Raw genomic sequence first — 22542 nt, 5'->3', positions numbered from 1 at the left:
GAAGTAAGTCAGAAAGAAAAAGACAAATACCGTATGCTAACACATATATATGGAATTTAAGAAAAAAAATGTCATGAAGAACCTAGGGGTAAGGCAGGAATAAAGACGCAGACCTACTAGAGAACGGACTTGAGGTTATGGGGAGGGGGAAAGGTGAGCTGTGACAGGGCGAGAGAGAGTCATGGACATATACACACTAACAAACGTAGTAAGGTAGATAGCTAGTGGGAAGCAGCCGCATGGCACAGGGATATTGGCTCGGTGCTTTGTGACAGCCTGGAGGGGTGGGATAGGGAGGGTGGGAGGGAGGGAGATGCAAGAGGGAAGAGATATGGGAACATATGTATATGTATAACTGATTCACTTTGTTATAAAGCAGAAACTAACACACCATTGTAAAGCAATTATACCCCAATAAAGATGTTAAAAAAAAAAAGAATAAATGACTTTTCTAAAATTTTGACTTTATGTCAATCCCATTCTCCTTTCTCTCACCTCCTTCCCTTATCCTTCTTTTCTTTTGCCCACACTTATTGAGCTTATTTTATGAGACAGAAAATTGATTAAGCATTGATGGGATAGAGACAAATATTATAATACTCTGCCTAATAAGAATGCATAATCTATTGGAAAAAGAGATAAAGAGTACCACTTAAATATGGTGTTCCATGAGGAATATGTAAGAGGGAATACAAGATAGAATAGCATTTGAGAAACCTTGATTAAATTGGCTTGAATATTAATGGAAGGAAAAGACACATACAAACTGTAGAGATAGATTAGCAAATTCAGGCAAGGCTGAATCCAAAACCCTTAAATGATGTCTTCCAAATACGGCAGCTCTTTACATCTCTTGGTTATTCCTTCCTCTCTACTGGCTTCTTTCTCAGATAGGATTCTTCTTTATAAAGAGATAGATTTAGGTGTGTACCTTACCTATTTAATAAGCCTAACAGAGATGAGGATTTTCTGGCTTATAATTCCAGAAAAAAATTCCATGTTTATGTTTATTGTCCTCATTGGGTTACATGCCTAGTCCTCCTGAAAAGCTCTGATTGATCACATCTGCTTCCTGTGACAATGCCTGGGTCTAGGAGAAAGGATTGGCCCTGATAGAACCATTTTCATTGTGAGTGAGAATGAATAGTTAACCCAAAGGAAAATCAGATGCAATGACTGGTAGAAGACAGAATGGATATTGATGGACAAAAATACAAAGCTGTCATTCTTGTAGTCTTTAGAGAAGGGAGAATATATTAAGATGAAGAGATTTGCTAAAAGACAATGGTGGAAGGATACATACAGAAGCAACCCAGGAAAGAAACACTAAGGAAGTATGTCCAGGAGATGATTTGGATCCTGTTAAGTACATAACATGATTTTCTCTAAAGCCATATGGATTCTAGACTCTTCCAGTCAGAATGTCCCTTATGTATAATGAACCGTCTGCAACTTTGTTACAGTGAAGATGATAAATTCAGGTAAATTTAGTTTTAATTGCAAAAATCTGTAATGATCCTAAAAAAGGATATGAGAGAGGAAGAATTTGTTGCTTCCTTCAGTTGGGACAGTATGACATTTTCATGCTTTGATCCTAAAGGAGAATTTCATACCAAAAGCATGTCAAAGAGAAGAAAACCAAGGAAAGAGAATGACTTTAATGACTTTCTTCATTCTATCATATTCTAAAATAAGAAAGGCAATGGTAAACGTAGTATAATGGAAAGGCTCCAGGAGTTGGAATTAGAAAACTTAATTGAAATACTGATTTAGGTGTGTTTTTGATTAGGTAGGTGTATAATGTTGAGAGATTTATTTAATTTCTCTGAGACTCAGTTTTCTCATCTTTGAAATGTAAATTCTTGTGTTTTACTAAAATTATTTGAAAATTAAATACAATATCTATGTAAAAGTTCTTTGAAAACCCTAAAGTGACATTATTGAGACCTAATATTAATGAGTTTGCAGATTATATTTAATTACATAATTCCTTCTATTAACAGTGAGCATGATATAAATTTTTGTCTGTCCATGATCTCTAAAACTGGATTTGAAAGTAATGACATATCTTAAGTAAAATATTATCAAATACATGTTCATATGTGTTCAGTTCTGTACCTTTGATTGAAATACTTAGGATTCAGTTAAAAACCACAGTTTCAACTTGACAAAAATATGATGTGCAAAACAGATAATATGAGCAACCCACAGGAGCTGCAGTAATCTAACGTGAAACAAACAAAAAGTCTTGTGATTAATATGTTTAAGAAGTTAATTATAAGATAAAGAATTGGGGGAAAGAATTGATTCTATAAACAAAATAAATAAATGAACATTCTAAAATTAAAAACAAAAAGTCAATAAAATTAACCACTCAGTGGATGAGTTTAATAAGAGATAGGCAGAGACAAAGAGAGAATTAGTAACTGATGAAAAATACAGAAAAGAGCTTAAGAGACATGTGGGATATATAAAAAGATGTAACATAGATCCAATTGGAGGTCCAAAAGGAGGAGAGGGAGAGAAAACAGAGAATCAGTATTTAATGGGATAACATCTGAGAAAAACTAGGAAAGAAAAACTCACCTGTAGACTAAAACTGAATTAAATAATAGTGTTTTAAAGAAAAGTATTGCAAATGAAAGCAGAAAAAAATGAAGAGCTATAGAAAAATTACTCTTTGCATTTATAAAGTTAATCAAAACAGTATGTGCCTGAAGGGAGTGGAAGTAAGGATTTATTGTTGGGAAGTCATGAGAACAATTTCTGAGGTGACGGTAACGGTTTATATTTTGAAAGAGGTTTGGGTTACAGAATAAATGCAATTATCAAAACCCATTGAATGATACACTAAGATTTGTGCATTTTAGTGTATATAAAGAAACAAAATATAAACAAAAATTGAACTGTAGTAATTGATATACATGCTGAAGTGTTTATGGATAAGGTATACTGATGTCTTTACTTTGAAATAAATAAAAATATGCATTTCATAGGATGGTAGATTGATGAATTGAAAGAGGTATGAATATATGCTAGATTCATGATAGATGAAATAGACTTATGATAAAGCAAATATATAAACTGTACAAATTATTATAAAAAATGTTAATTGTAGAACATAAAGGGTGGGTATATGGGTGTTCATAGTGCAATCATTCAACTTTATTTTGGAAATTTTTATAATAAAATATTGGAAAATGTATATGAATTAAAATACATAATGATAATAACTCATAAACCAAGAAAGAATAAATAGTTCTAAGGCTTTTGAATTATTTAGGGAATTTTTAATGTACTAAAAGAAAAGCATATTAAAGGAATGTATAATTAGCAAACAGATTAAAAACAGATTGAAAATAATAGATTTTAAAAAGTAATAATAAACATACTTAATTCAAGAGAAGGCAAGAATACAGAGAAAAGTGAACAAAGAAAAAGTGAGATAATAGAAAGATGGTAGATCTAAATCCATATGTAATATTAATTTCACCATATATAAATGGATTAGGTACTATAGGCTAACCATAACACCTAGAAACATTTACTTTATTTTTACTGACTTAAGATGTCATTGATGACGTTATGTATATACATATACATTTCCAGACTTTATGGAAACCTTATGTAATTAAGATTTAAAAATCACTAAACTAGTAAAAATAACTATATGCTGATTATAAGTGATACATCTTAACCATAATGATAATGTAAAGTTTGAATATAAAGTACAGAAGAAGATATACCTTCTAAACTCTAACCAAAAGAAAGTTGGTATAAGTATGTATTACAATGTTCATCAAAATAGAGTTGAGGTAAAAAAGCATTGCTAGAGATAAAGAAGAATATCTATGATAAGGATAAACTCTCCAGAAAGAAATACAAGTTCTAAATATCTGTACACAAATTGTATAACCTCAGAGATTCCGAGGCAAAAATTCACAGAACTAAAAGGAGAGGTATTTACATCCATAATCACAGTGGGAAAATTTAATATCACTGTTTCAGTAAGTGATAGAATAAATAGATAGCATTAGTAAAGATATGGAGGATTTGAATAATATGATTAAAAATTTAATAAACTATATCCAACAACTATATGATACATATCTCTTTGTACTGCTCATGTATTTTACTAAAATTGACCATTAACTTTATGCTTAGCCATGAAGCATGCTTCAAAAAATTTCAAAGGAATGATATTCTAACAAACATAAAAAGATAATTAGAATATGCTCAAATAATGGAAATTAAGCAATGCATATTTAATAACTCATCATATAATTCAGAATCACAATGGAAAGTAAAAATATTTTGAACTAAATAATAATATATACATGCATATATATAATATATATCAGAACTTCAGATATATAACAAAAGCAATGTTTAGAGGGAACTGTGTATCTTTAATGCACATATTAGAAATCTGAAAATATATGATCTAAACATCTATCTCAAAGTTTAGATAAAAAGTTAAATCCAAAGAAAGAAGAAAAAAAGAAAAAAAAACAACAGAAATGAAAGTAATAGAAAAAGAATGACAAAACCAAAAATTTATTGTCTAAAAAGACTAATAAATCTGATTACCCTTGGTGAGACATATATTATTTATAATATTTAAAATAACCATTTTGGGTAAGTCTTGTGGAAGAGATGAGGTAACCTGCCCAAGGTCACATAGCTCTGAATAGAGTCAGAATTTGAATCCAGGCTTTCTGGCACCATATTTTACTCTTAACTATTACACACCACATGAAATCTCAAGTTATTTAATCTCCTAGTTTCTTCAGCTATAGAGAGGAATATGGTTTATGCTAAATTTTTTAAACTAACACACTCCTTTAACACCTCTTTTAGGTTAACTCTAGAGGTAACCTAAAAGCATTCCTCCGTGTGTCTCTCTTTGTCTTTATTTCTTTAATACATAACTTTTCACTCTCAAAAATAATACTTCCATAGCATTCCTGGAATAGAAGATGAGTCATTAAAAAATAAAGTGGAAGGCTTCCCCAGAAGGATGTTCCCAATCCCTCTCTCCCTATCATAGGAAAGATTTCAGCTGATCCAGAACATTCTAGGTTAGGTCTAGGCTTATATAGGCAATAGGGAAATACTAAACTTACCAAATCTTTCATACACACACACACACACACACACAAACACTCACATGTATATATTTAATTCACAATTTTTCACATGTGGATATTAAACAAAGTTTAATCTAAAAAGAGTATTCAATTTTAATATAGTATAATGCTTTCAAATATTAATCTTTTAAGAATTCTTAATTATTCATCAGAATGTGCTTATTAATTTACATAAGAATTTTCTTACAATAAATATTTGGATATAATCTCTTCTATATCATTAATGGTATCTAGGTTATTGATTTATGAAACCCTCAAGGTCAAGTCCTTTTTTTTTTCCCCCAACAATAACCATTCAACTTAATCTTTATAAAAGTCAAAACATACTAGTCAGTTAGAAAGTAGACAGTAAATCCATCTCTATTGCTACTTGTTATTATGTTTGAAATTAACACTTTGAGAAACAATAATTTCAGTTTTTATTTCCTTTTGTATTGCTTTAAGTATGGAATTGAACAAAATATACTACTTTGGTAATACTATTTATTACTAAGTTGGCAGTATATTAAGATGTAGAAAGCATAGAACTAGAAAGTTTTATAGGCATGGTCAATCCTCTATTCTCCAATATAAAATAGAAAAATTTTTTTTAAAAGAGAAAGAATATAATATAGGTCAGAAACTCATATCTACATAAAGAAAGGAAGAGCAATAGAAAAGCAATAAGTGAAGGAAAAACAAAAACATTTATGTTTCTTATTCTTGATCTATCAGATAACATTTTGTTCAGAATAATATAGCAACAATATGTTCAATAATTATAGCTTATGTATAAGTAAAATAAATGATAGCAATGATACAAGGGGGAGAAAAAGAAAATTTCATTTGACACAAAATCTCAAGAGCCCCATTTCCATTTGCAGCAATATTATGGTACAAATAAGCTTTTATCCTGCTCTAACAAACATTCATTCCAAGATAAGTGAGAGGTTTCAAAAGTGCTGTAAGCCTGTGGTGGTTGAAATTCTGCTTTGCTATTTATTTCTATGTGGTGTTGGGAAAGTTATTAGACTCTTCTGAGGCTCTTTTTCCTTTGAAAAACAGAATTAAAAGAAAAAAAAACCAAGATATTTGTGAATGTGCACATACCTCACGACAAAGCTAACATTTTACTTCTGGCTTACTACTTGTCAGCCACTGTTCTAAGTATTTGAATATATTAACTTATTCAACGCTTACAATCAATTTTGTGGTAGAAAATTAATAACAAAAGTTTAAGTGACTTGTTCAAGGGTTAACAGGTAACATGTGGCAGAGTGGATGCTGGAGCTAAACACATGAAGTTTAGCTCCAGCATCCATGTGATTAGCTCTATACCAGAGTACACATCCTGCTACAGAGCTAGATAATGACAGGGATAATGATGACTGTGAATGCAGCAAGAATATCACCAAAAAAAAAAAAAAAATAGTGGAAATATATTCTTCCATTCAAAAACTTTGGAGGAACATCTTGAGAAATACTCAATTATATTAAAATAAATGATGACTGAAATTGCTATAGAAAAATAATAGCAAATCTACAATCTATGTAAAATAGGTAATTGTTCTTAGAGAACAATAAAGCAATATCTCCTGCTTAAGGCATCACATTTACTGGTGAGAAGGGAGACCAGAAATAATCATGGAATGGGATAATATACAAAGTAACTGCAGGGTAATATTCTCCTGAGTGGTTGGACACTTAATGTTGAACCAGTAGGTTGCTATCAATACAGAATCTCCCAAAGGTAAAAGATATTTTTCTCTTTCCAGTTTTGTTTTTAGAGTAACCACAGCTAAAATTTTAATGTGTGGATATTATGGATCTCTAAGATCCATGAAAAAAGAGGACTCTACACTCCCAATCGGTAAGCAAAGTCCATCATATTATAGCATCATCTTTATTAGATGTGCTAAAATAGGGGTTATCAAACTTGAATGATAAGTAGAATTACATGGGGAACTTTAAAAAGACTATTGATTCTTTTTCTCCCTGTGAAGTGATTTTGTTTTAGTAGATCTGGGTGGAATCTAGAGATTTGTAGTTTAAAAAATCTCCCCAGGTAATTGTGAAAATGTCCCAGGTTAGGTACTTATTGTTCACAAAGCTAGTGAGTTACACGTGTTCATATTAAGTGGAATCAGTGCCTAACACAGTGATATCAGCTGACAGAGCCCTCCCGCCCCCATTAAAAATGATTTGTTAGCAAAGAGATAATGAGCATCAATACATTCATTCCATCACTTCAGCAATGGCTGATCATTGGGATCGCTTGTGCAGCTTCCAAAAATATTGATGCCTAAGTCTGCTTTTAATGATTCTGATATATGGTCTGGGGTGCAGCCTAGACATCAGGAGTTTTGAGATCTCCTGATGTGGCTCTGAACTGTAGCCAAGTTGAAAATCACTGTTCTGGAATGAGTTATTCTTTCCCATACAAAGAATACACATACAGAGAAAAAAATAAAGTCCTTAGAAAAATACCATTCTATATCTATGGAAACCTGAAAACACAAGAACTAGTTTTAAATCTATCTACTGGATAAATACTATACCCTTCAGTGAACATTGAAAGCCTGAAAGTCAACCATTCAATGACAGCCTCATGATTCAAAATTCAGCCATTTGGAGGTGGTGGACTCACTTGAGTGAACACGTTTTCAAGGCTGGTGCCAGCCCATTCCTGCCTCTGTTACCTTTCAACTCCTCCCTCAAACTCTGTATAAGATCAGCAATTTGCTTTGCTCAGCATAGCTCACCCTTAAGTAAGCAACATATTCAGATTTATGGTTTCACATCTTGAGTAGTTGTTTTATCCTTAGATGGTCCTTCCACAGAATAAAAAATAAGGAAAAAGAGAATTTATTTTCTAAGAAATGTTTTTAAGCTTATATATGTAAATTTGGATTAATAGTGGTCTTATTGGCTTACATATGATCACTTTAATTAACTTACTAAATAGCAAGTATCTGTGTATTCACAAGATGATCTGAAAAATACAATATTAGAAGAATGTCATCTGTCACACCTTTCCTAACCTGAATTAGAAGTTTATCATCCTTTTTCTTCTAAACAATTTTTCATCAATAAAAGTATGTATGTATAAGCAATATATAGTATATATTTAGCTGTTTTTGAAATTTATAAAAAAATATCAAGTGTATGTTATCTTCTGGAAACTTCTTTTTTCAGACTTGTTATATTACTAAAATATATTAATGTTGTTGCTTGTAACTGTACTTCATTTATTTTCTCTTCAGTATAATACTTAATTGCTTTGAACATACTATATATTATCTCCTGGATAGACCTGCTTTATTCACAGATGTGTTTATGTATTTATATATGCATGTATGTATATATGTGTATATGCATGTGTGTATACATTTGTAGGTTAATGTAGTGCTATTCTTACACACTATCCTGAAGTATATGTGAAAGAATTCTTCTTGAGCATATTCTGAGGAGTGGAAATGCAGCATCCTAAGGTATCTGACTACTTAATTTTATAAGATCATGATTGGATGTTTTCCAATGAACATTTCCATAAGCAATATATGTGTTCCTGTTAATCTTCTCCAACACTTGATTTTGTCGGGCTTCTTAGGATTTTGTCAATTGAATATATAAAATGTCACTCATTGTTACCTCTATTTGCACTTCTGTGATTAATAATAAAGTTGAGCATCTCTTTATAATTTTATTGGACATATTTGTTCTTTTCTGTAAAATGCCTGCACATGTCTTTAACCATTTTCTCTTGGAGAGTTTGTCTTTTTCTTTTTCAAAAATTAAATCAATAGATCTCTTAAAATTCAACAATAAGGGCTTCCCTGGTGGCACAGTGGTTGAGAATCTGCCTGCTAATGCAGGGGACAAGGGTTCGAACCCTGGTCTGGGAAGATCCCACATGCCGTGGAGCAACTAGGCCTGTGAGCCACAACTACTGAGCCTGCGCGTCTGGAGCCTGTGCTCCGCAACAAGAGAGGACGCGATAGTGAGAGGCCCGCGCACCGAGAAGAAGAGTGACTCCCGCTTGCCACAACTAGAGAAAGCCCTCGCACAGAAATGCAGACCCAACACAGCCAAAAATAAAAATAAAAAAAAAAAGCCAAGCCTTTGAAGCCCTTTAAAAAAAAAATCAACAATAAGAAAAGAAATAACCCTATTAAAAAATAGGCAAAAGATCTAAAGAGATATTTCACCAAAGAAGATATGCAGACAAAGAAAAGCACAGGAGATGTTAAACATCATATGTCACTAGGGAAATGCAAATTAAAACAATAATGAGACACTACTACACATCTATAAAACGGCCAAATCCAAAATACTAACAACATCAAATGCTGCTGAGGATGTGGAGCAAGAGTGGGAATGCAAATTAACACTTTGAAAGACAGTTTGGCCATTTCTTACAAAGCTAAACATACTCTTACCATGCTATCCAGTAGTTGTGCTCCTTAGTATTTACCCAAATGAACTGAGAAATAATGTTCACACAAAAATCTGCATACGGATTTTATAGTAGCTTTATTCATGTTTGCCAAAAATTGGAAGCAACCAATATGTTCCTCAGTAGGTAAATAGCAAATACACTGACACTTCCAGGAAATGGAATATTATTTGGCACCCAAAAGAAATGAGCTATCAAGGCTTTAGAAGACATAGAACCTTAAATGCATATTACTAAGTGAAAGAAGGCAATCTGAAAAGGCTACATACTGTAAGATTCCAAATATATGACATTCTAGAAAAAGCAAAACTACAGAGACAGTAAAAAGATCAATGATTGTCAGGCTTGGGGGTGAGGTAGGGTTGAATAGGTGGAGCACAGATAATTTTTAGGGCAGTGAAACTATTCTCTATGATATCGTATGGTGAAAACATGACATCACACGTTTATTAAAATTCAATAGAATGTACAACACCAAGAGTGAACCCTAATATAAACTATGGACTTTGGGTGATAACAATGTACTAGTACAGATTTATCAGTTGTAACAAATGTACCGCTCTGGTGCAGGATGTCAATTGTGGGAGAGGTTGTGTGCATGATGAGGTAGCGGATATATGGGAACTTTGTACTTTCTGCTCAGTTTTGCCGTGAACCTAAAACTGCTTTTAAAAAATAAAGTTTATTAAAATTATATGAATTGTGTATATTTAACTAATACTTGTCAGTTCTATGAATCACAGATATCCTCTTCCAATGTTTAACTCATATTTCTACTTTCTTTGTCTTTTGATATTTTTTTCTTAATAATATATAGTCAAATTTACCAATCATTTTATTTATGGTTAGTTTTTTGAGTGCATGTCTTATCTGGGAAATCTTTCCAAACCACAAGGTCAGAAGCCTACTTACCTGCATTTCCTATTAAAACTTAAAATTTTGACTTTAAAATTTTAGATCTTAATTCATCTGTACCTTATTTTCATATAGTGGTAAAATAGGGGTCTGATTTTATTTTCTTGTTCCATGTGAGAAAAATTTTTCCAGATGCATTAATTGTACAGTTTCCCCTCCTTTCTTTACTGATCTGCTGTGCTCTCTGTCATATAACATAATTGTCTATACACAAGGGTCTTATTCTGGGTTCTCCAATGTCATATAATATAGTTGTCTATATGCATGGGTCTTATTCTAGGCTCGTTAATCTATGAAATGAGCAGTTTTCTATTGCTGTGCCAGCTCTATTTTTTCATAAATACTATAGCTTCGTAATAAGTCCTGATATCTGGTAAGGCAAGTATTTCCTCCTCTTTCAGTTATGTTTTGCCCATTTTGGCTCTTCAACCTCCTATACAAACTTCACCATCAGTTTCTCAGATTCTTGTTCTTGTTTATTATTTTTCCCAGATGTCTTTTATTGGGACCTGTGATCTTATAATTCCCTTGGGATCAATGTTGTCATACCTAATGATGCATATTAGGAATGCATACTTTGTGTATGTCAGTCATGATGGATTCAAAGAGAGGGGAAGGGAAAAGATCACAAAACAGTCTTGAATCATACCTCATTGCAAGACTGCTCCATATGCTTTCTCAGGTTACATACTGTACAAGAGTGCCACAGTAAAATGCACTACGAACATTATAGTTGTCTTCATTATTTTGACTTTTAAATTACCTTTAAAACTATTCGATCTCCCAAACAAATTACATATGTTTTACAAACATTTTCTAGTCAGTGATGGTAAAATATCTTGTTTTAACAAGGATGTTTAAGATGTTCTATTTCAAATCATGGAAAAGATCCAAGTTTGATATTAGAAAGACATTGCTGATTTGACAAGTAGAATGAAAGGAATCTTCACAGAAGAAGATGGAATTGTAATTGATATACTGATTGACCAGTATCTTTAAAAATGCCTTCTTGGTAAAGTGCACTTGTTAAAGTACAGTTCCATACTTGACAAATTCTTTTGATGGTGGAACATAACTCAATGACACTTGGAGAGATGAAAGGCAAAACTCTGTTACTTAGAGCTCCAAGCAAGAAAAGGTTGCCAGTGGGTTACACACCAAGACAGAGTAAATTAGGTGGTTTTGTAGGTTCCCTGTGAATTCATTAATTTGAATAATTTCCTGGACTCCTAGGGAAAAGCAGCTGTCCTTAGATTTCTGGTCCTTGGCCCTGGGGTGATTTGGGTAGATGCATGGCTGAGAGCCCAATAAGTGAGGTGGTTAGGAGTGTGGACTTAATCAAAATGAAGAACTGACCAGCCTCTAGACAGGACCTCAAGACTGCGTCAAGACAGCATTTTTAAAAAAACTGTATTTCAGTACTATGGAGAATGTCATCTGCCCCCTTTTCACTATCTTGTTGTTGATTTTTCCAATTTAAATGAATTTTTGATTTCCCACTTTAAATCAATAAATACTTTCATTATAACATGAATAATTATGTAATAACTAATATCCATTAGTAATAATTATTTTATAGTCTTCAATGGGAAATTATCACATCATGACCCATAAATTATATTATAAATACTGTTTATTGCTTGTTACTCTTACTTCATGAGCACAACATTTACTTGTAGCTATTTCTCCTTAAATATCAGAAAGAAAAAAATGATTAGAATCAGAAAGTAGGACACCGAAAACTATTAGGAAGTGAAATCACTGAATATTTAGAGAAAATAGATAGAATGCAAGGAGAAGAAAAATAAGAGCTACAAATTGTAATTGAATATAATGAAGATAGGTCACTGTTGGAAGAAGATGTGACTTTACTTTTACTTCCTTGACAAATACTAGCAAACACTTTTTTTTTTTAATGTGGATGTTCATTGCATCTTTATTCACAATAGCCAAAAAACTGGAAACAATCCAAATGTCCATTAATTGGAGAACAGAAAAGCAAAATGTGGTCTATCTAAAGGACTCTTAGTAATAAAAAGAAATGAGCTACTGACAAGCATAGCAATGTGGATGAATCTCAAAATTCTTACACTGAGTCAAAAAAGCTAGATCCAAAAATGTTTATAAGGTATGATTCCATTTAAATAAAATTCCAGAAAATGCAAAGTATGTTCTAGTGACACAATGAGTAGTTTTGTCCAGTAGTTGCCCAGGGCTAGGGGTGGAGGGAGGGATCATTTGCAAATGGCCACAAGGAAACACTTGAAGTCGATGGAAGTTAACAAACACTTTTTGATTACAAAAACTAGCATAAGACAAAATAGAAGAATTGACTAAATTGAATATGCTTTCTGCTGCTCCAAGTATATGGTTGTGTGATTCGAATATTATGCAATGTTACAGTTTTATTGGAAATTTAAGTATATGTCAAGTACAAAATTTACACTTCTGAAAAACATTACAGAAAGAAAGATTTTTGGAATTCTTTTTACATGAATTATTCCAAATAGTCAAATTAATCACTATATTCAAGTTATCCTATTCTATTACAAGCTGTTCTGTATGTTATCTATATTGCAAACTTTGGAGGAATACAAAAAGTCCACTGAAGAATGAGAATTAGTACAAAACTTGGGAACGTTTATCAGATATGCTTAGTTAATATAAAGAAAATGAAATGTACATCAACAATAACACTATGTATTCACATTGAAATTCAATTTGGAAAACATACAAATAGAAATGTTGAAGAATAGACTATATGAATATAACAAAATAGTGGCATGCCATTATTGAATATGTGTGATTCAGTTTTGGCATGGTAATGTCTGGCATTCTGATGACTACTGATGAAATTTTATGAATAAGATAATGATAACTGCCTTCATCTGGCAAAAATTAGAGTAGAAAGTTGATAACATGTTGTTGATCATTTCTGCAGAAATCAAACATCAACACAAAAAGATTATCACATTGCTTAAAAAATAAAACTTTTTAAAAAATCATTAGAATTATAGTAGATGTAACAACTGAAATAATTTTGGAAAAAGTAGAAATGCTGCTACTCAATTTTTTAAAGATAAAACCTTGATATGGATCATGTAGAACAGACAATTATTGTTAGATTTGTTGGCTTTCAAATACAGATATTTCTTTATACGAACACATTTTGAAATTTTTAAGTAGATATCATTTGAGAAGAACTATAGATATTTTTAGTTTACTACTAAAAATTTTGAACTTAAACACAAATTATTTGAGGGGCCAAAGATAGAACAAGGCTGCAAATATGCATGGTAATATCAGTTACCAGTGAGAAACTTCAAAACAACATCTTATTACTTCTGTTCGTTCTTTAAATTGTAGCAAAAATGTAGAAAAAAATCAATTTTTTATATAGCATCCATTAGTATTTATAAAACTAAATTTTAGCTTCAAAAACATTGTCAAATACATAACTGGAAAATTGAGTTGATCTTTAATATCATAGAATTCAGAGGCAGTGTAGAATCCGTTAGAAACTGTTGATTATGTTAATAAAGATGGACATCGTAGAAGCTAAACCAAAGGCCTATATTTGAAAAAAGCATTTTTCAAATGATTTGCTTAGTACTCATTTGGCATGATTCTTTTAATATTAATGTTTTAAGCAAAATATTGCAGAAACTAAAGTTCAATTTTATGTCTTTAAAAGTATCAAAAAGGTTAAGAAATTATTTGAAGAATAAAATAAAGCAATGAATAAGAAAATATATATTATTGATACTAAAGAAGTTGCAGTCTCTTGCTATTGTTGTCAATTTTTTCGTGTTTAGAAACTTTTAGAATAGGGAGGAAATTACCCACTTTTGACTAAAATCTCACAATCAGGCCACCTAATACCCCAAACTAAATTTCAAAATCTATTATTTCCTACATTTTATACTGAGATATCACTCTTAAAAATGTGTAATATTAAATGTAGAGCTTGGTCTTTTAGCATTCTAGATGTTCACCACAATTCTTTAAATTACAAATGCTGTATACAATGGAAATATTAATTGAAACTGACTGATAAAATTAGTAAGGAGTGTTAGGTTGTTAAAGCATCAGTGGATGAGTAAGTAAAGCTTTAGATAGTTTTCTCAAATCCATCAGGACTTCTTTGGAATATGACATTTCATTTTCAGGAAAAGAACTACCAGGCATATTTCTGAATGCTCCGGTAGTTCTAAGGGTATATTTATTTTTGTCAGTATGAGTTGACAGTTGTTTTAATATTACCATGGGTGAGGTATGGTAAAGCCAGATTGAGTTCAAGGGAGAGAGAGTGGAAAGAGTTTTACAGTTTAGAAATACAGTACCATGCAGGGCTGCTGAGGGGAAGCACCCAGGTCTGTCATGAGGCAGAGGCAGGGAGAGAAATTGCAGGCAGAATCCTTTAATGTGGTTTCTGAGTGAAAATGAAGGCCAAGGCAGGGTAAGCAGGCTTAGTATAGGCGAACTCGAATAATTTCATACGGATCTGGGGAATAGAAACTGCTCTTGGTTGTGTGGTACCTGGTCTGGAGATTAGGGTGTATAGTGGCTTGGAGTGTGAGAGCCCAATGAAGGAGGTGGTCGGGGTGTGAACTTAATCCTCTGCTCAAGAAGAAAAGAAGGGCTTCCCTGGTGGTGTAGTGGTTGAGAGTTTGCCTGCTAATGCAGGGGACACAGGTTCGTGCCCCAGTCTGGGAAGATCCCACATGCTGCGGAGCGGCTGGGCCCGTGAGCCATGGCTGCTGAGCCTGTGTGTCTGGAGCCTGTGCTCCGCAACAAGAGAGGACACAACAGTGAGAGGCCTGCATACCAAAAGAAAAAAAAAAAAAAAAGAAATCATAAAGATCAGAGCAGAAATAAATGATATAGAAAAAAAGGAAAACAATAGCAAAGATCAATAAAACTAAAAGCTGGTTCTTTGAGAAGGTAAACAAAATTGATAAACCTTTAGCCAGACTCATCAAGAAAAAGAGAGAGAGGACTCAAATCAATTAAAGAAATGAAAAGGAAGTTACAATGGACACTGCAGAAATACAAAGGATCATAAGAGACTACTAGAAACAACTATATGCCAACAAAATGGACAATTTTGAAGAAATGTACAAAAACAGAGAAAGGTATAACCTTCCAAGACTGAACCAGGAAGAAACAGAAAATATGAACAGACCAATCACAAGTAATGAAATTGAAACTGTGATTAAAAATCTTCCAAAAAACAAAAGTCCAGGACCAGATGGCTTCACAGGTGAATTCTATCAAACATTTAGAGAAGAGCTAACACTTATCCTTCTCAAACTCTTCCAAAAAATTGCAGAGGAAGGAACACTCCCCAACTCATTCTACAAGGCGACCATTATGCTGATACCAAAACCAGACAAAGATATCACAAAAAAGAAAATTACAGACCAATATCACTGATGAATATAGATGCAAAAAACCTCAACAAAATACTAGCAAACAGAATCCAACAGCACATTAAAAGGATCATACACGATGAGCAAGTGGGATTTATCCCAGGGATGCAAGGATTCCTCAATATACACAAATCAATCAACGTGATACACCATATTAACAAATTGAAGAATAAAAACCATATGACCATCTCAATAGATGCAGAGAAAGCTTTTGAAAAAATTCAACACCCATTTATGATAAAAACTCTCCAGAAAGTGAGCACAGAGGGAACCTACCTCAACATAATAATGGCCACATAAGACAAACCCACAGCAAACGTCATTCTCTAATGGTGAAAAACTGAAAACATTTCTTCTAAGATCAGGAACAAGACAAGGATGTCCACTCTTGTCACTTTTATTCAACACAGTTTTGGAAGTCCTAGCCAAGGGAATCAGAGAAGAAAAGGAAATAAAAGGAATACAAATTGGAAAAGAAGAAGTAAAACTGTAACTGTTTGCAGATGACATAACACTATACATAGAAAATCCTAATGATGCTATCAGAAAACTAATAGAGCTAATAAATGAGTTTGGTAAAGTTGCAGGATAAAAAATTAATGCACAGAAATCTCTTGCATTCCTATACACTAACAGCAAAGATCAGAAAGAGATATTAAGGAAACAATCCCTTTCACCATTGCAACAGAAAGAATAAAATACCTAGGAATAAGCCTACCTAAGGAGGTAAAAGACCTGTACTCAGAAAACTGTAAGACACTGATGAAAGTAATCAAAGAAGACACGAACAGATGGAGAGATATAGCATGTTCTTGGATAGGAAGAATCAATATTGTAAAAATGACTATACTACACAAAGCAATCTACAGATTTAATGCAATCCCTATCAAATTACCACTGGCATTTTTCACAGAACTAGAACAAAAAATCTTAAAATTTTTATGGAGACACAAAAGACCCCAAATAGCCAAAGCGATCTTGAGAAAGAAAAACCAAGCTGGAGGAATCAGACTCCCTGACTTCAGACTACACTACAAAGCTACAGTCATCAACACTGTATGGTACTGGCACAAAAACAGAAATATAGATCAATGGAACAGGATAGAAAGTCCAGAGATAAACCCATACACCTAAGGTCACCTAATCTATGACAAAGGAGGTAAGAATATACAGTGGAGAAAAGTCTCTTCGTTAAGTGGTGCTGGGAAAACTGGACAGATACATGTAAAAGAATGAAATTAGAACACTCCTTAACACCATACACAAAAATAAACTCAAAATGGATTAAAGACCTAAATGTAAGACCAGACACTATAAAACTCTTAGAGGAAAACATAGGTAGAACACTTTTTGCCATAAACCACAGCAAGATCTTTTTTGACCCACCTCCTAGAGTAATGGAAATAAAAACAAAAATAAACAGATGGGACCTAACTAAACTTAAAAGCTTTTACACAGCAAAGGAAACCATAAACAAGATGAAAAGACAACCTTCAGAATGGGAGAAAATATTTTCAAATGAATCAATGGACAAAAGATGAATCTCCAAAATATACGAAGAGCTCAGGCAGCTCAATATCAAAAAAACAAACAGCCCAATCAAAAAATGGGTGGAAGATCTAAATAGACATTTCTCCAAAGAAGACATACAGATGGCCAAGAACAGATGAAAAGATGCTCAACATCACTAATTATTAGAGAAATGCAAATCAAAACTACAATGAGGTATCAACTCACACCGGTCAGAATGTCCATCATCAAAAAATCTACAAATAGTAAATGCTGGAGAGGGTGTGGCAAAAGGGAACCCTCTTGCACTGTTGGTGGGCATGTAAATTGATACAGCCACTATGAGAACAGTACGGAGTTTCCTTAAAAAACTAAACATAGAACTGCCATATGACCCAGCAATCCCACTACTGGTTATGTACCCAGAGAAAACCTTAATTCAAAAAGACACATGCACCCCAATGTTCATCGCAGCACTATTAGCCAGGTCGTGGAAGCAACCTAAATGCCCATGGACAGATGAATGGATAAAGAAGATTTGTTACATAAATACAATGTAATATTGCTCAGCCATAAAAAGGAACTAAATTGGGTCATTTGTAGAGACTTGGATGGACATAGAGTCTGTCATACAGAGTGAAGTAAGTCAGAGAAAGAAAAACAAATATCATATATTAATGCATAAATGTGGAATCTAGAAAAATGGTACAGATGAACCAGTTTGCAAGGCAGGTATAGAGACACAGATGTAGAGAACAAACGTATGGACAGCAAGGGGGGAAAGGGAGGGTGGGATGTATTGGGAGATTGGGATTAACATATATACACTAATATGTATAAAATTGATAACTAATGAGAAACTTCTGTATAGCACAGGAAACTCTGCTTCACTTTGTTGTACAGTAGAAACTAACACAACATTTTAAAACAACTATACCTCAGTTAAAAAAAGAATTAACTGACCTTTACCCAGAGCCTCAAAACTGGGTCAAGACAGCGTTAAAAACAAAACAAAACAAAACTATAATGGTGGAGAATATAGCTTCTCAGAATAATAATTCATCAAAAATCACTTCTACAATGCCAAAAGAAAGTCTGTTAAGTCCGATGACCATTTCTCTCAAAAACAAGGTGTTGGAGCAAGTAAGTATTTAAAGTACAGTAATGAATTTTATTTCCATGAAAGCAAGACATGTAATTATTTCACAGCAAATTATAACCTAGTGACTTTGCCTAATTATTCTGATCAAAACTTTGAATTATCTATAATGGGTTTAATAATTTGGTTTGTATAATGTATATACAATGATTACATGTTATAATTTTTATTCTTGAAAAATAAATTATCTACTACTTCAACACGATTTTACTGGAGGAAGGAATACCTTTTCCAGTTTTGTCCAAAATGATAATATGGGCTGTTGAGGGAGATGTTAGTTTGATATTAGTTTGATATCACCCTACAAGTGTCTGTCCAGGTTAATTTTTAACTTTAGATAATAAACTAAATTTCCCCTCCCCAGTATGGAAGCTGCACTCCAGGAATGGAATTCAACCAGAGCAGAACTAAACCAGCTTTTGTCTCATTTATTCTGCCATAGCTATACTGTTGTTCCCCTCCCTGTTCAAGGCTTCGGCACTTTGTCCTCCACATCATACCTACCCTTCCTGTTGAGGAACAGCTCTAGTTTCCCCAGCAGTATCTCACAATATTTGTTATTGTTAATAAGTTTGTAAGTTTTCTTGTTTTCTTATTTCTTGGCTCTTTTTTCACCAATTTTTTTACAATCATTAAACTTGTGGGAGGGAGCCAAGAGCCCACACTGATGTGCCATCTTGGCAGAACTCCTTCATTGAAATTGGAAGGAATATCATGCCATTGAATTTAAAATTTTAAAGCAAAGTCATGAAGTCTGTCCTGAAATCATAAATAACCTGGGAATTTTGTGTGATGAGGGAATGTAGTTGTAAAAAATTATATTTCTAATTTTATTTCTTACTTGCTTACTTTGAAATTTTTCTGGAGGAGAAAAATTCTGCTTTAGTGCCTTTTTACCACCCTCACCCTTTTGTTGTTTAGAAGCTCCTTGTTGTAAAGATTTTAAACTTCATAAGAACAGGATGGGAAATGGGAGCATGTATAATTGTACAAATTAAATTGTTGTAAAGCAAATGTAGAAAGAAGGACCTATACAGTAATCAGGTCCCATCCATGGAAGATTTGGAACAATAAATTCCAGCATATGTAATGCATTCATGATTCAGAGACATAGATAAGACTCTTCAATACAGTATAGGAGATTTATAAATCAGATACCACTTACCAACAATTAGAAATTCAAGTCAGTTGTAAATGAAATTAAATGAACACATGGACCTCTCATTTTACATATAGAAATATACAGAAATGTACCAAGTTTATACTTTTTGAAATCATTTGCTTTAAAGACCTAAAGAATGTCCATACCATCTGCTATATATTGACGGCAGAAAATAGGACACAGAGGTAATGCTTTCAAGGACTCTGACAGCCTTCCAGTGTCTAGGACTTTGAAATAATTCAGTAAAACCAGAAGACAATTCTCTTTAAAATGTAACATATATTTATATAATGGGACGGATGCTACTCATTGTTTCATTTTCAGTAGCTAAGTGAGCATTAGAAAGCTTGATGAAGATAACATTAATGCAATCTTAGACTTTAAAGGCTCAGATAGATTTCCTAGATTAAGAAATGAATATGATTTTACTGGATTTATGATTTTACTCTGACTTGGTAATTAGAGGGGAAAATGTCACTTCACTCTTATTTCCTATGGTTGGATTTCAATCTTGGTTTTAAATTAGAAGAGGAGCACATTTTACCTTCCTATTTGAGGAATAAAGACACACCTGTTTTTATATTTCTATGAGTTTCTAGTTAAAAAATGTAAATGCTAAAAACACTAAACCTAGCTCAAGAACAGCCTTTGAAATTTCTTCTTGACGGGTAAGCAATGTTACTTTTAAAAACATTAAAATAAATTTTTATTATCTCAAAAGTCATATGTGCATTGTAGAAATTTAGAAAATAGATATAAACAACAACAAAAAGATACCATACTCCCACAAACCTGAAATAAGCCCTAATAGCACTTTATTTACCTTTCAACATTAATAAATTTTCATCTTATCTAATACCTGGTCCATACTCAACTTTCCCTGGATATTCCCAAAATGATTTTTTAAGCTGCTCAAACCAGATGCAGTCTGCTTCTTATATATCCCTTGAGGTTTTATAATCTAGTACAGTGTTTCTTTTTTCCCAAGACACTGGTTTGTTGAATAGATCTAATCATGGAAAATCTTAACTTCTGGATTTGTCTTTTACAGGGCTGTCCAACAGAATTTTCTGCCTTGATGGAAATATTCCATATTCATGCTAAACAATAAGATAGATACTTACCACTTGTGGCTCTAGAGCCAAATGTGGCTAGAATTACTGAGCAATTGAATTTGTAATTTATTTTTTAATTTAATTTAGGTTAGAATTTAAATAGCTATCATGTGTGGCTAGAAGCTACTGTACAGCAGTCCAGGTTTACTTGCTCTCTAGTATTCATGTTTAGTTTATTCTTCTATCCCTGTATTTCCTATGGATTGAAAAATGTAGACTTAAGCCTGAAGAGTTGATGGATACAAACTCAACAACTTCAGCTAGAACACCTGGTAATGTTGTACATCACTTATTATACCATACCAGGAGACACTTCACTATCTGGTTGACCCAGGATGAGGTTGATGACAGTCTGATCTCTTCATTTCATAGTTACAGTTTTTGCCTTGAGTCTAGAAAGTAATCCATGCGGTAGCTATAGTGAAACTGAACAAATGTCTGGCTTCTCTTCAACCACACCCCCTGATTTTTTTAAATACCAGTTGATAATTCTTGGATCAGTTTATTTCTTTAGGTGTTAGAGAATGATGATCTTCAGTTCTACCATTCTTTCTCTTATTAGTTTGATGCTTTTCCCCTTTCTTCCTTCCCTCCCTTCCCTTCCTTCTCACTCACTCTCTCTCTTTCCTTCCTTCCTCCCTCCTTCCTTCCTTCCTTCCTTTCTTCCTCGCTTCCTCTCTTTCTTTCTTTCTTTCTTTCTTTCTTTCTTTCTTTCTTTCTTTCTTTCTTTCCTTTCTTTCTTTCCTTTCTTTCTTTCTTTCTTTCATTCTTTCCTCTCTCCCTCCATCACTCTCTTCCTTCCTTCCTTCTTTCTTTTGAAGATCTTTTTGGATTAACTGGAGCTATTTGTTTACCTCAGAGTTCCTACATGAATGGAGGGTAAATGCTTACTTTTTTTCTCTGGTTATCAATTTTTAAACAAAGATGTTTTAATAGCAACTTCACCTGCTAAAATATGAGATTTTATGGCTTTCTCTTTTGTGAATATCATTAAGAAATTTTGTTTTCAAATGATTGTAGCATTTTCAACCCAGTGCAATCACTTTTTTTAAAAAAAACAAACTGTCATAACTTGGGCCCATGAATTTTCATTCTTGCTGGTTTCTGATGCTACCTTTTAAAATGGGGCTCTGGTTCTATTATACAGACTTCCTAGGGAGGTACCTCATATGTTTATCGAGACCATGGCTTCAGAGCAGATTAGATTCATATCATGACCCCTTTAACTTATTTCTTTTGTGGAGATCCAGTATTACCTTTCACCCCCAATATATCTCTCTTTCTAGTCATCTGGACTAGACATAATGCTTAGCTGAAAGCCAGTTTGACTTGAGACTGGTAGACTGTTACATAAATCTGGAATTCTTGAATGAATATGGGAAGTGGGTACTCAGGTTTAATTTTCAGGATTATAGCTTTTTCAATGCATCACATACTTACATGATTTAAAGTAAGGAACACAAGATGGTCCATACTGCATACTCTTCTATTTCCTGTAGATAGTGTATGGCATCCAGATTTGCAGGGCAGAGAAGACAAGCTAAATATATGGTAGATCTTGAGGTATAAGGTAAGGAGCTGTAATTTATAAGGTAACTCTAGAGTTAGGGAAAGGTCCCCAAATGTGATGGATTTCATGGAAGATTGAACAACCTGGCAGTATAA

Source organism: Globicephala melas, chromosome 17 (assembly GCF_963455315.2).
Source record: "Globicephala melas chromosome 17, mGloMel1.2, whole genome shotgun sequence".
In the NCBI taxonomy this organism is placed as follows: Eukaryota; Metazoa; Chordata; class Mammalia; order Artiodactyla; family Delphinidae; genus Globicephala; species Globicephala melas.
The sequence above is the reverse complement of the archived record's forward strand: the minus strand, read 5'-3'. Positions refer to the sequence as shown.